Source organism: Macrobrachium nipponense, chromosome 40 (genome assembly GCF_015104395.2).
Source record: "Macrobrachium nipponense isolate FS-2020 chromosome 40, ASM1510439v2, whole genome shotgun sequence".
Classification (NCBI taxonomy): domain Eukaryota; kingdom Metazoa; phylum Arthropoda; class Malacostraca; order Decapoda; family Palaemonidae; genus Macrobrachium; species Macrobrachium nipponense.
This window is the reverse complement of record NC_061101.1, coordinates 58,226,951-58,241,042: the sequence shown is the minus strand read 5'-3', so window position 1 is coordinate 58,241,042 and position 14,092 is coordinate 58,226,951. Positions and strand designations below refer to the sequence as shown.

Below are 14,092 nucleotides of genomic sequence, written 5' to 3'. Positions count from 1 at the left end.
CATTTCTAAAAGCATTTCCCTTGATGGAGAAAATTCTCGATCAGGAGAAGGACTAATCCTGTGAGAGGAAGATGGGCGAGGGGATGCCCTTTATCCTTCAACTTAGGAACAAATTTAGAGCGACTTGGACGCTCGAAAGAGTCCTCCCCTGATGAAGTCTTGTTCCTTTTCTGCGGTGGAAAAGCTTCAAATATTCAGGTGAAGAATCCAAATACTGATCAGAAGGACGTGAAGCGTCCTCTTCTCTGAAACCTCTCTTAAGAGGGCGACAAGGACGACGGCCGCCTGTGCGGCACCTTGCGCCCCTGCCGCTCTCCCCATGAGAGGTCCTCCGAGAGTCCCAACCCCGGTGAGGAGAGGAAGCCTCGGAGGATGAGAAGCACTCTTTAAGGACCCGTGCCCGTGCACGAACCCTGGCAGTCTGAGATTCATCCTCAGATTCTGCCGAAGGGACATCAGACCGGTTATTAGATCCCGTAACCCTCCTTCGGCTTGCCCTCTCCCTAAGGCCTGGGAGTCCTGCAGGGGCCTAGGCTGGAGGCATTATGGGACCGATCTGACGCCCCTCCACAACACTAGATGCACTAACACTGTCATTGCACTTAGACACATTTGATTGTAGAGCAAGCACTTTTGATTCCAGGGCGCGAATCGACTCCATAATCGTAGATAATACATTTCCTTCCGTAGACACTTCCTGATTGTCCGGTGGCAATACAACAGGATTAGGTTGGATTAAATCTACAGGAGGATTTAATGGAGATACAATCCTACCCTGACTTCTATTCACAGAAGCACTTCTAGAGGAAGACCTCCTGATTCTATCACGCTCAAGCTTCTTCACGTAAGAATCATATGCCTTCCACTCAACCTCAGTCAATTGCTCACACTCGATGCATCTATCATTCAACATACATACATGACCTCGACATTTCGAGCACACCGAATGAGGGTCTACCAAAGCTTTCGGTAACCTCACCTTACATTCCTGTACCTCACACACCCTGAAGCTAGCAGAGCTAGATCCAGACATCGTAATTAAAGAAAAGTCAAAGCCAAAATCCAAATCAAATCCACTATCGCGTATGCCAAGCCAACAAGCCAAATCAAAACCAAAAGTCAATCAGAATACTCAAGTTAGCACAAGAAGTTTCAAAATCCGGCGACAGAGAAAAATCTGAATAGAAAATGGGAATGGTTCCTGATATCCGCCTCCCAGCGGCAGGAATGGGTACTAACCACCTGGCCGCCCACTGCGTGTGCCGGGAGTTTTGAAATTCTGTCGGACGTCGGAGAATACAGCTATATATATATCTGACAGGTAAGTTTCATGAACAAATGTTGTATTTCATTGTTTATTGGTCAATTTAGCTCCTCTGGGCTCGACCTGTGCCGCCCAGTGAAATGTTCCTATAGCACTCATTTCTAGGTATATATACATAAATGCTAAATATACCAGAGAAAAAGCCATATGGAATGCCAGAGTTACTAACTCTGGCTCGCTCACCCTCAAAGGGTGTCGGTATAGCACTGGGGCGAGTGGAAGCCACTATCACAGATACTTCACCAAATAGATCTCTCCTTCGCTCGCTACTACTACTGGTATTTGTTAATTTTGGAGTCATCATGTCTTCAGACCTTCAAGAGCATTTTTTCATCCAAGTTGAGTATTATTATTTGTTGACTTTGAATGCGGTTAGGCAACTATGCATCAAGTATGGTGTTGTTTAATGAGGAGCGTTTGCATGGGAGCCGAGTGTATCGATGTTCCCGAGTCGGCAATTTTGGATGCATTGTAGACCGCATACTTAGTCATCTCAACTTTTTATTGCGGTGTATATTTTATGTTCACCTTTTTTGCACATCACATTATGCGTACTGTTGTCGTGAATTTTTACCATTTCACTCCTGATGGGTACCGATAGGTGTATCACGGTTTGAACCATTACATTACTTAGCCTCTTTAGGGGGTTTCCCTCGTTTATCATCAGTCCTTCTGGAGCGATTTGGTTCCCTCACGAGAGTGCGGTGATATTTTTCAACCCTACATCATGCACGAGTATTGTGTTGAGGCGACCTAGGCTAGCCTAGCGATATATGCCATTTTAGCTTTAAGAGGTAAAGGAAACCCTCATTCATTCGCGGTGCTCATGCATGTAGTGTATGTGGTATTATTTTATTTATTATTTTATAATATTATATTGCTAATTGTATTTTGACGAGGTTTTGAAGTCCTACACGATATCTACCTACCCTAGCCTACCCGACCAGATCTGGGCTAGGTTTTGGAAGGTAGGCTAGGCAGTTGAGAGTACTTCTCGCTACCCATAGTTGGTACTAGTCCTGGCTAACCTGACCAGACTGACATATTAGTTTTGGAGTGTGATCCATTACTAGAGGCCATGCGGTGTTTTACCCTAAATTACAGTTTAATTACAGTCGACCGAATAAAATATTACTTTAAATTCTTGTTCAGCAGGTAAAATAACATAGGAAAACGTCAACTGCCACCGTCTACTGTACCGCGCAATGCGGGCTTAGAATTACCAAAAACTGCAACTGTCTAGGCTGTGCGGATAGGGGGAAACACCAGCGACTACCAACCCTTATCACGGTGGACAGGTCTTATTCGCTCGATATTTAAATGGTGAAACAAGAATACAATTACAACTCCAAGCATACCATTCAAAATATTGAAGTTTTCGTCAACATAATGTGATATATGCAAGCCCCATACGAACTAAAATAAGCATGTATGCTCTTCGTAAAATATGTTTCCAAGGCAGTTTTGAAATCCAATATGGCGGCTACCGTGTGGATGTACAGGTTCTGATCAGTGAAGACAATCATCTTTCCCAGCCTTCCCAGCACTCACTTGAACAATGTTATCGTATATATGTAACGTTTATTGATCTTACTCAAGATTGCAGTTGTAATAAGCATACTAAACCAACATTTTTGTTGCCTATATTACTGAAAGTATGAAACTTTTTATTCCCGGGGTCATGGTTTGAACTGAATGTTCATTTTTACCTTGTAATCGGTGGTTTTTTATCCTTACTGCCATCACAACTGAAACTACACAGTGCTTATTTGATTGTTATTATACACATTTTGGTCTCAATTCACTCCACATTGCACTTTAAACAAGTTGCTGTTTCTGGTTCCTAAGCGCGCGCGCCACAAACACAGTTACGAACAGCAGACGACAAAACTGCAAAGTTTTATTCCCTAAATTGTTTACTTTACTCGTTATTTAGTTCAACTTTACTTTGTTATTTAAAATTTTAATTAACTCATGTATATATGCCTTTTTTGCCAACCAAATTACCCGAAAAATTACAGATATTTCTAAAGTATACAATGCAATGTTTCTAACGTTTTCGTACATCTGGCTGCCGAAAAGCATAGAGGAACGACTACGGATAGGTGGATATATATTTTTTTTTTTGCTAGCACTTTTCATTGACTTCAGCCTATATTAGTATTTTGAATTTCTTTAATAACCGTATGCCAGAAATAAATGTAACCTTTAATGTTTGCATGCTAAGATGCCTAAAATCATTGTTGCCACATTAGTGGAGGCTTCACACTATGCCGATTCATTATTATAAACTGTTTCCATGAATTCTAGTTGTCATAGTAATGCAATAATGATAAAATTGCTTTAATGTTTATGTATATATACTTCCAATACATAGCCTAATTTCACCAATTTCAACGTTTTGTGTGTAGTCTTAAACCCAGTTTGGAGGGTCAACACATACCGAATGGCAACAGAGAGAGAGAGAGAGAGAGAGAGAGAGAGAGAGAGAGAGAGAGAGAGAGAGAGAGAGAGGAACGAGAAGGAAAGGGTGGCGGTGGTGGGGGGGGGGGTAGGGGGGGGGGGGGGGGGGGGGGGGGGGGGAGAGGGTAGGTGGAGCTTTTAACACGTGTTCGTATCCACTTCTGCATAATGGAGTTTTTTTGTCTCTTGGTACAAGGACAAGTGTCGTTATTCATTACGATTAGTGATTCACGATACCCTTATAAACTATGGCACCTGGGTGTAATGCACTATAGCAAAAATCTCGTTCTGATACGAGTGTTCGTTACAGAAATAGGTATTGCCCAAAAACGTGCTTGCACTGTCTCTGAAACCCATAGTAGGTATGCTGCTTAGTTGTCAATCAAGTTTTTTGTAATCAAGTATTTTTACAAGCTAGCTATTGAATAAAATTTGTATTTTTCTCAATCAAAACATATGCCCCTCAATGCTAACTTTCCTCTTTTAACGACTTTCTGGTCATTGCAAATTCGGCCCCATAATTTCTTATGGTGCGAAAACAGAGGCCCAGGGATCGAAAATGATTGTGTCACACTACAGCGATAATCCGGCAGTAAAACATCTTCATATATCCAAAAAGTAAATAATAGATATATATGCACATTACGATTATAACAACTACATGAAGAGCTGATAATCTGCATGAATAACTGGTAAACTGTTTCTGCATGAAAGTTCAGTATAGCAATTATTTACAATAGGTACGAAAGTCAAGATGTCATGACGTCATAATACAGGACTTAAAAGAACGTTCTACAGTGGGGCCTCGCTTAGTCGCGGATCAGCAATCACGGAGTTCAGTAATCACGGTTTTTTCCTTGGACACTTCTCAGTCTATATATATCGCTGGTATGAATCACAGCATCGCAGGCTTGTCGGTGGTAGGCTAAGCCTCGTCTGGTCCCGATAACAAACAAATGCATGAACATGAAACAGATCACATGTTATATATTAAACTGACAATAAAGGTAATAAAACCATTCTCACCTTATATATTATTGGCATTATCTTCATAATATGTAGCCTGTTCATGGAATAATTCCACGTCATTGACATCAACTTGCAGTTGAGCCGCCAGCAGAAATGTAAACATTAGTTACACTTCACAGCACCTTTGTCATTCTTAACCTTTTAGAAATGTTAATAGTAGTAGTTTAATTACAGTAGTTAATAACATTTTCGGAAAACATAAATTTTCAATTCGAACTTCATTATTGTTTTGGTATAACGTAATCAACTTCTGTGAACACTGTAGTCATACAAACGATAACTGTCATAGATTATTGTATGTTGTTTGCAATCGGCGACAAAGCGTAAACGTAATAAAACCATTTTTACTTTATATATTAGTATTGTCATATATTCATAATAAATGCAAATCTCATATATTATTAGCATCTCATAATAAAAAGCCTCTTCAAGGAATAATTCCTTGGGGAATGCATTTATCAAAAGAAAAAAATACACTTTACATGTTTACAGTATACAATGAACAATGATTACTTTATTTTGATGTGATTACATTAATATTACAGTATGGTACTCTAAGCAGTACAGTAACTATTTTTTATCATAAATGTATATTCATTCACGAAAAAAATACATATGACCACCATGACGTCACCGTTCTACAAAAGTACCGATGTATTTTTACGTTAAGTATCCTCTAAACTCTCTCATAAATCACTTTACTTACTTTTTTGTGAAGCCCAATGCTGTATATTCCGGATAATTAACAAATCATGAATTTTATCGTATTTTTGTAGAGCAAGAATTCGCTAACTTACTGTTTTCTTCTTTTCAATGACTAAATGCATTTTTAGAAATAAAAAAACATCATTCAAAGAAATTTTGCAAATACTATGAATTGGTAAATAGGCAAAATCCTCTCTCTCTCTATCTCTCTCATCACTACAGAATGAAAAACTATAATACGAATCTATTATTATCGTAATAACTAAAAAAACAGATGGTTCCCCGAAAGAATAAAAATATGTTGCCATATTTTTATTCTTTCTGTGATTTACGAAACTGCTTCAATACAACTTTTATAGTTGACTCAATGATTATCACATATTATAAACACTATACAAGAGAATATCTTATCACTATCCATGTTTCATGTTCTTATCATCATAAAATATTTAAATACAAATTTCATTGTTATTCTCGAGCTAAGATAGTCAACAGTACTCTAGTCCCAAGCTGCTCTCTCAAGCTATTCTCGTCCTAAGCTGCTATCTCAAGTTATTCAAGTTACTCTCGTCACAAGCTGCTCTCTCTCTCTCTCTCTCTCTCTCTCTCTCAATGAATATGAATTACTGTATCATAATATCATAAACTATTATGTACAAAGTTAATAATAATAATAATTCCATTAATAAATTAGTTTCTTTTAGCAACTAAATTGTTTTCCAAATAATTCTTTCGGTAATAAACGTCCATCAGCTGATTCTAAATGTAAACAAAAGACAAAACTAGATTTTATTGCTGTATTTGTGTTTATACATTAATATTATAGATGGGTGCTGTAATCATTACAGTATATCATGTTTTTTTTATCATAAATATGTTCATTCACGAAAATAGATATACTATGTACTTTTAGTTTTGTGCAGCAGCCAAATCATGAAAATAGAAAGGAATTGTTAGGTAATTATAATTTTGTTTGCTGATCTGATGAAGGGGAAATTGAAGATAGGAAAGAATAACTTTGAAACTGTCTTGAATTTAGTTTAAGGTGATAGTTGAATAAATATTTGGTGCTTGAACTAAAGTAGGCAGTTATAAACATTGAAATAGTTGTCTTGTGGGTTGGGGTTTTAATTATTAAAGTAGGCGGTTTAAAAATAAAGCAATTTTCAGGGGGGGGGGGGGGGGGTACCAGGATAACACAGGTATTTACTTATCAACGGGGGTTCTGGGCCCTATCCCCCATGATTTTTTTTTTTTTTATACATTCAATTTATGTATTTAGCCCTCTGGACCAGACTACTGTAACCACCTAAGGTCTCTAAGTGAAATTTAAGCTATAATTTGTGCACCTAATGTTATAACTCTCAATGCATTTTTTTTTCTCACCAATATTATTACTATTACCAGTATTATGAGTTAAGCTATCTTTTATGCTACCCGCTCAGCTATTTGTGGATAAGGTTGCCAATTACTAATTTTTCCTATCATGTTGACTCATATATCTAGATTGTGTATGTTACTGTGTATTTTGTATGTTCATTGTTATAGGCCCTGAACCGAATAAAGGATATTATTATTATTATTATTATTAACGAGGCCCTACGGTAATTCCAAAAATATTTATTTCTTAAATTTGAGTCAGAATCAAGTTACTTTTTCAATAACGAATATGAAGTTTTTATTGTAAAACTAATATTGTAATACTACCGAAAAACTGAATAGCACCTGAACTACCCTGGTCACTTACCAGCCCGAACCATCAATTTATTAAAAAAATTTACCAAATCTTTGGAATTAAAATAAACGATCAGTGTTGCCAATCTCCTGGCAAACACCCTCGTTACCTAGTTACCAGACCACCGCTAGTAGCCCTGCCTCACGGGCCGGTCACACCTGCCCTCTCCACGTCAATCATAACTCAATAACTCTGTATGAGGGGAGGAGGGTGGGAATCATTCAGGTGTTCAGGTAGGTATTACAATATTAGTTTTACAATAAAAACTTCATATTGCAATACACCCCCTGAACACCTGAACTAGCCCGATTAACAACATTAATTTGGAGGTGGGGAATCAAATCTGCCCGGCCCTCTACTGTACTAGTTGTCAGTCAATATAATTGAGTACGCGAGTCAGTCTCAAGTTCATTTGTCACTCGTCCAATCTAATCTCCATGTGTGGCCTTCTAGGCCTGGCATATGTGGAGGGAAAAAACTCCCTGCACCTCTACCCTAAGGTCAAAACTCATTGAGTGCGGAAGGGATACAAACCTGTTTCCTCTCAGCTGGCTATGTGCCTCACCTGAGTAGAGGAAAAACTGAAGACCTCCCATGTGGCTCTCGGCCTCTCGTGTATGGAGGGAATCTGAAGACCTCCCATGTGGCTCTCGGCCTCTCATGTAGGAGGAATCTGAAGACCTCCCATGTGGCTCTACGCCTCTCATGTATGGAGGTTAAGGCTGAAGACCTCCCATGTGGGCCTTAGGCCTCTCATGTACGGAGGAGACAACCATGTCCATCGGTGCGGTCTGCGACGGTGTCGTCGATCGTAGTGATGTCCTCTTGTAGTGTTGTACCTGCCTGTCTGTACTCTGCCTGGTTGGCAGTTGAAAGAATACCCTCAGATAGACCTAGACATGTTCTTTCCTATCTGTCCTAATACTTAAATCCTCTTGTGATTATATCATGAATACCTTATACATGATTCCTAATAGTCGCTCCCTACTCTAAATTTACTAACTCAGCAGCGAGATTGTTGGGTTTAAAAATAGAATTTAGGCCAAAGGCCGAGTATTGGGACCTATGAGGTCAGTCAGCGCTGAAGGGAAATTGAGAACGTTTTGAAAAGGTGTGAAAGGAAGAAAACCTCTGTTGCACATGAGTCCAGTGTGAGGAGAGCGTGGAAAATAGGATGAGAGAATATGGAGAGAATATGAAATCAGAAAAGTGAGAGAGAGAGAGAGAGAGAGAGAGAGAGAAACACAATCGTCTAGGATAAAGAGAGAATATAAAATCAGGGAAAAGAGAGAGAGAGATAAAATCAGGGAAAAGAGAGAGAGAGAGAGAGAGAGAGAGAGAGAGAGAGAGAGAGAGAGAGAGAGAGAGAGAGAGAGAGAGAAATTACGATCGTCTAATATCTCCACCTCCGCAAATTGCAGCAAGTTAAAAGGGTATTATCTTAACGATAATACTCGTATAACTCCGTACAGCTATGAACAACCGAACGAGAACTTGTTGCTAATGCGATCGACTCCTATAACAACATCACTTTATTGTATTGATCAGCGTGTGACAGTAATCGAATCCGATAGCAACATCCGTTATTGTATTCATCCGCGTGGGACGGTAATTACTGTATTCATGTTATAAATGCAGCTGAAGCTAATAAGGCAAAATTACGTTCATCAGCAACCTGGACAGAAGTCCCGAGCTTTTGTATGAATTCCAACGCAGCCGTGGTAAAAGAAACTAATAGCATGAAAGAGCTCATTACTGTTGTTTTCACACGACAAGGATTAATAACGTATATAAAGTGTAAGGTTCGTAATACCTATAAAAACGAGTAAAAAACGAACGGAATCCTAAATTTAACGACATCTAACCCGAGGGAAAAAACTAGCTTCCAATGAGACGTATCAGTCAAATTTTGGTCTTAAATTACATCGTAAGACGAACAGTATGACTTCGTTACATAAGTTAAGTATCCAGATATTCATTAATATGCTAACTAAGGACAAAAACATTAGCCGAGACCAAGTGATATGGTTGAATCTGAAGCCAAGGAGAAAAAAAAAAATAGACTAGCCGGCATCCTTGTCTGTCTAAACCACACCTCCTTACAATAGTGCTGTTTGACAACAAGCTGGTGTAATTGTAATTTAATTGAAAAGTAATAAAAATAATATTTAAAAGTAATTAAATTAACTTTATTAGGCCTAATATTATTTTCAGTTGTCATTGTAATTTGATAATACGACTGGTAATAATTTGTAACTGTAATTGACATAAGCTCAATGTAAATACTGACGGCAATAGTCTGTTAAACGTATGAAGACGTCATACATACAAATTCCTTATATCTGACCTCTGATTATATGCCCCAAGATAGATACCTCATTGACTATATTAAATGTCAACATAGTTGAAGACACGTCTCCTTTAAGACGTTTGTACAAACTTGGCATAAGTGAGAGTGTTGTTACGTTAGTCATTTTGAGTCAATCAGGAGAGAATGAGATGGATACGGCGACGCAAACCCGTATTCGTCATCCACGGATTCCAGCGTGAATGACTGCCGAGTTTAGTGTTTATACTACGCCAATATGATGATACACATACAATTATAATTCTTTAGTCGGACAGAAATCCGATCTTCATTCCTGTTTTCGTTACATTCATATTAATTATCCTCAGATCGGATTCTCGTTCGTTTTCAATTACACCTGTATTGAATTATCCGAAGTCAAGAATGCCTTAAGCCTACAGCGTTAGCCAATATAAAAATAGCTACCGATATGTTGTACAGCGAATACTTTAGGTTAGGCTAGGCTACTGAATATGCATACGATATATCATCGTGAACACTAGGCTAACCGTAGTTAATTTTATTCGATTTCTCTTCATACTGAATATCGTAAGTCAATATGCAAAGAACGGAGAATTAGTTGATATTAACAATTATCGTATCGTATACGTAGAGGAAAGTAACCTTAAAGACGGAAGGAGCATATCGAAAGGACCAACCCTGACCTAAAAGCTTCTGATGCAAGAACTCGAAGCAGGAAAAAGCCTAAAGATGCTCTAAGGAAACTGTGGCCTCTAAAAACTACTACTTTTAATAGAAAACCGACCCGAAGAAGCCTGCACTTCTCTTCCTAAACTAAACACTATGTAGCCTATTATCCTACTCGTCTATATCCGACCTAAGTTTTTATCATCCTGAGAACTTACACATCGAGGGAAGGGAATCTGCTGCCAAAACACTACCTGCTCCGCGCCCCAGGGGGGACGGCGGATCCTGCCCTCTGGGCTTGCGGATCCCCATAACCCACCCCCAGCACCGGTTAGGGCTGATTCTGGAACAGGCAGGGGAGCTGGAAAAGAACGATTAGTAATTTCAGTATCCCTATTGCTCGATCTATCCTCACATAATCTTGACATAAAATCGGTAACAGAGATGTCATCGAGGGAAGGGGAATCTGCTGCCAACACTGCTCTCCGCGCCAGGGGGACGGCGGATCCTGCCCTCTGGGCTTGCGGATCCCCATAACCCCCCGCCACCGGTTAGGGCTGATTCTGGAACAGGCAGGGGAGCTGGAAAAGAACGATTAGTAATTTCAGTATCCCTATTGCTCGATCTATCCTCACATAATCTTGACATAAAATCGGTAACAGATGTCATACTCGATGTCAGCGTACTCTCAAGTCTCTTAAAGAAGAACACTGTCTCTAAGTCTTTATCTTGATCTACGTTAGTCTCTTCCTGCCTACAGTTACTTCTTAATACGAGACCTTTCCTATGTTTTGAGATACCCTAACATCTGGTCCAAAGACCACTCCTGACATTCCAAACATCTGGTTCTTTACATTATATTGAACAGGCCTACATTTTACGCATAAGGAATGACTATCGTGTCATAGGGTAACTCATCCTTTTCTTGCATTGTTGGCAAAGACGATCTTTGTTGAACTTCCCGCTCGTCGTTTTCTGTGATGTCGTGGCCGAGGATGCAGTAGTCGTTGTCGTAGCCTGTGTTGTTCTTCCTTGCAGAATCAATGTCTAATGACAAGGTATTAAGAGCAATCCAACCGTAATCCAAAGGGATGCGTAATTCGTCACCAAAATCAATCAAATCAAAGGTGCAAATGAAGGCCGGGCAAGACCAAAAAGGAGTTCGCTGTGGATACATCTGTACTCCACCGCGAACGATAAGTGATTGACGTGAGAGGGCAGGTGTGACCGGCCCGTGAGGCAGGGCTACTAGCAGTGGTCTGGTAACTAGGTAACGAGGGTGTTTGCAAGGAGATTGGCAACACTGATCGTTTATTTTAACCAAAGATTTGGTAAATTTTTAATAAATGATGGTTCGGGCTGGTAAGTGACCAGGGCTAGTTCAGGTGTTCAGGGGGTGTATTGCAATATTTTCAAATTAATCATCATAAATATGTAAAACACTGATGTTTTACTATTTATTTAAAAAATTATCGAAGTGCACGCTTCGTCGTCGTCTTCTACCAAAACAATTGTTTACTAACAAACAAGCCGATGAGGGACCGTTTTCCGATTGTTGTAATGAAAGTGCCCCAGTGTCTGTGGGTACAAGTGGTGTGCAGATTTATCACAGGAAATGGTTAGTTTATTGACACAAGCGACTCCCGCAAACATCGAGATGGCGTCAATCTTCTAAATATTTTGAATTGCAAGTAAAAATGTTGAACGTGTTTTGGTGAGATTTCCACTGCCGTGGACACCCTTTTCACTACCCTCTGTTTAAATCTTCAAATTTGGCCTTAATTTCTAACTTTGGAGAAAATACTTACTTCGAAAGGAGAGTAGAGGTCTTTAGCTCCATTTCTCACCAACAAGAAGTCGCGACTGATGTCCATCTCCGATGTCAGGACGCTTTATAATGTACTTTTTTTGGGATTGTTCATGTTGATCGTACATGATCCACTCCTGTACCCTGCGGTTTTTTTACCCTAAGTACCCTAGATGTACCTTAATTTCAAACTTTGGAGAAAATACTTGCTTCGAAAGGATAGTAAAGGTCTCAAGCTGTTAACTCGTGACTGGTGCCCATTTCAGGTGTCAGGACGAGTTAAAGTACTTTTTCGGAGGGTGGATCCACACGCGGTGAAAACTGGATCAGCCAGTCCAGTCGGTTGTTTCCCTAGTATAATTACGAAACAGCTGTCGGGGGGAGGGTTGAGGAAAGTTAGACGGAAGAAAGACTACGAAAAGATTGGTAAAGAGGAAAGAGACTAAGAAAATCTTGATAAGGAACGAAAATGAGAAAACCTTGATAACGGCAAGCAAGCTACTACGATAACTAAGGCTGGGTCCAGCACAAAGAGATACTCTACCACTCACCCAAGTATTTCTTATTCTGTGTCGATGAAGGCGCCACCATTTGGACAATATTTGGGTGTGAAATAAACGAACGCCTATCGTGGGAAGACGAAGTACACCAACAACACCAACTTTGTGTTTACAAATGTTGACGTATCTTTCACGTCGTGTGGTGCTATAACGCACGGGCTGCAAGATCTACAAACTATCCCCCCCCCCCCCCCAATGAAGTTCATTTAAATGACATCATACTGCAAAAATTACTGTAAATTCAGCCATAATACATCTCAGTGTCACTTTTTAAGAATTTATTTCAATTACGTACCAAAAATTGATTATATAATACACAGAAATGTAGGTGAATTAGCGTGTGTTACTATAATAAATGGGATGCAATATCTACACGCTGTGCCGATTAGATTCATCATTGAATGACATCGTGCGGCAAGAATAACTATAAATTCTGCTATAATACATCTCAATGTGACTTACCTAAACTTTATGTTAATTTCATAGCAAAATTTTATATGATATGATGCACAATAATGTAGCCAAAAATCGTCTTGAAAAGTTAGTGCTGTTTGTTAGAGTGTGACTCCGTTGTCTTCCTTGGAGATGACACTGCAAGAATAACCATAAATGCAGCTAGATTGCATCTCAGTGTGACTTCTCAAGACTTCCCATTAATTGTATGTCAAAAATTAATAATACTATCCACAAAAATGTAACCGAAAATCGTCTTGACAAGTTCATTTGAATCGTTAGAGTACGACTCCGTTACCTCCGTCTGGCATATTACGACGACGAGCAGTTCACCCTTTTCATGACATGATCGGTTCTCCTTAACCAAATTATCATTACAGATGATAAACCCGCAGAATTTATATTATTATTTTTTATGTAATTACAGACATCCACAGAAAATCATGTTTGAACAGTAGGTCGCCCCCTTTTAATTATATTATTGTAAGTACTTTAAGGACGACATTTCCACCGAAATGTCCGTCCTCCCAATTTATATACCTCTTTTTACATATACCAAAATATAGAGCAGTCTACGGCCTTTCGCCAATATATGTATCATAAATGTACACATCTTGTACGCTTAATTATACGTATATGTTTAGGTGCGAGAAAGCACAATCACAGCGGGGGTCTGCTCCCATTCTTCGTATGTACTTGTGATGGATACTACAATTCCGTCCGCACAGAATCCTTATATATGTCCTTTACTGGGCTGTCTATCCTACGGGCTGTTCTATGAGCAAGAGCCCGTTGCTGGCATAAAGCCAGCTTAATCCTAAACAACAAGGCTGTCTACGGCTGCTCCGTGAGCAAGAGCCCGTGTGGCATAAAGTCAGCTTAATCAACAATAACAAAAACAACTGCCCTCTTATGGGCTGCTCTGTGAGCAAGAGCCCATGCTGACACAAGGTCAGCTTAATCATAAACAACAACTGCCCTAAAACATACGGGCTGCTCTGTGAGCAAGCCCGTGCTGGCA

General features: G+C 39.5%; 1 protein-coding gene across 1 annotated transcript in view; it reads right to left on the bottom strand.

Annotated features, from left to right (window-relative positions):
* The window catches only part of LOC135212180 (T-cell immunomodulatory protein-like), a 53,391-nt gene extending 40,630 nt beyond the window's left edge, over positions 1–12,761 (bottom strand). Inside the window, exon 1 of the mRNA XM_064245626.1 lies at positions 12,610–12,761. The gene's annotated coding sequence lies outside the window, so the exon portion shown is untranslated. The remainder of the gene's footprint in view (positions 1–12,609) is intronic.
* Positions 12,762–14,092: the final 1,331 nt, after the last annotated feature.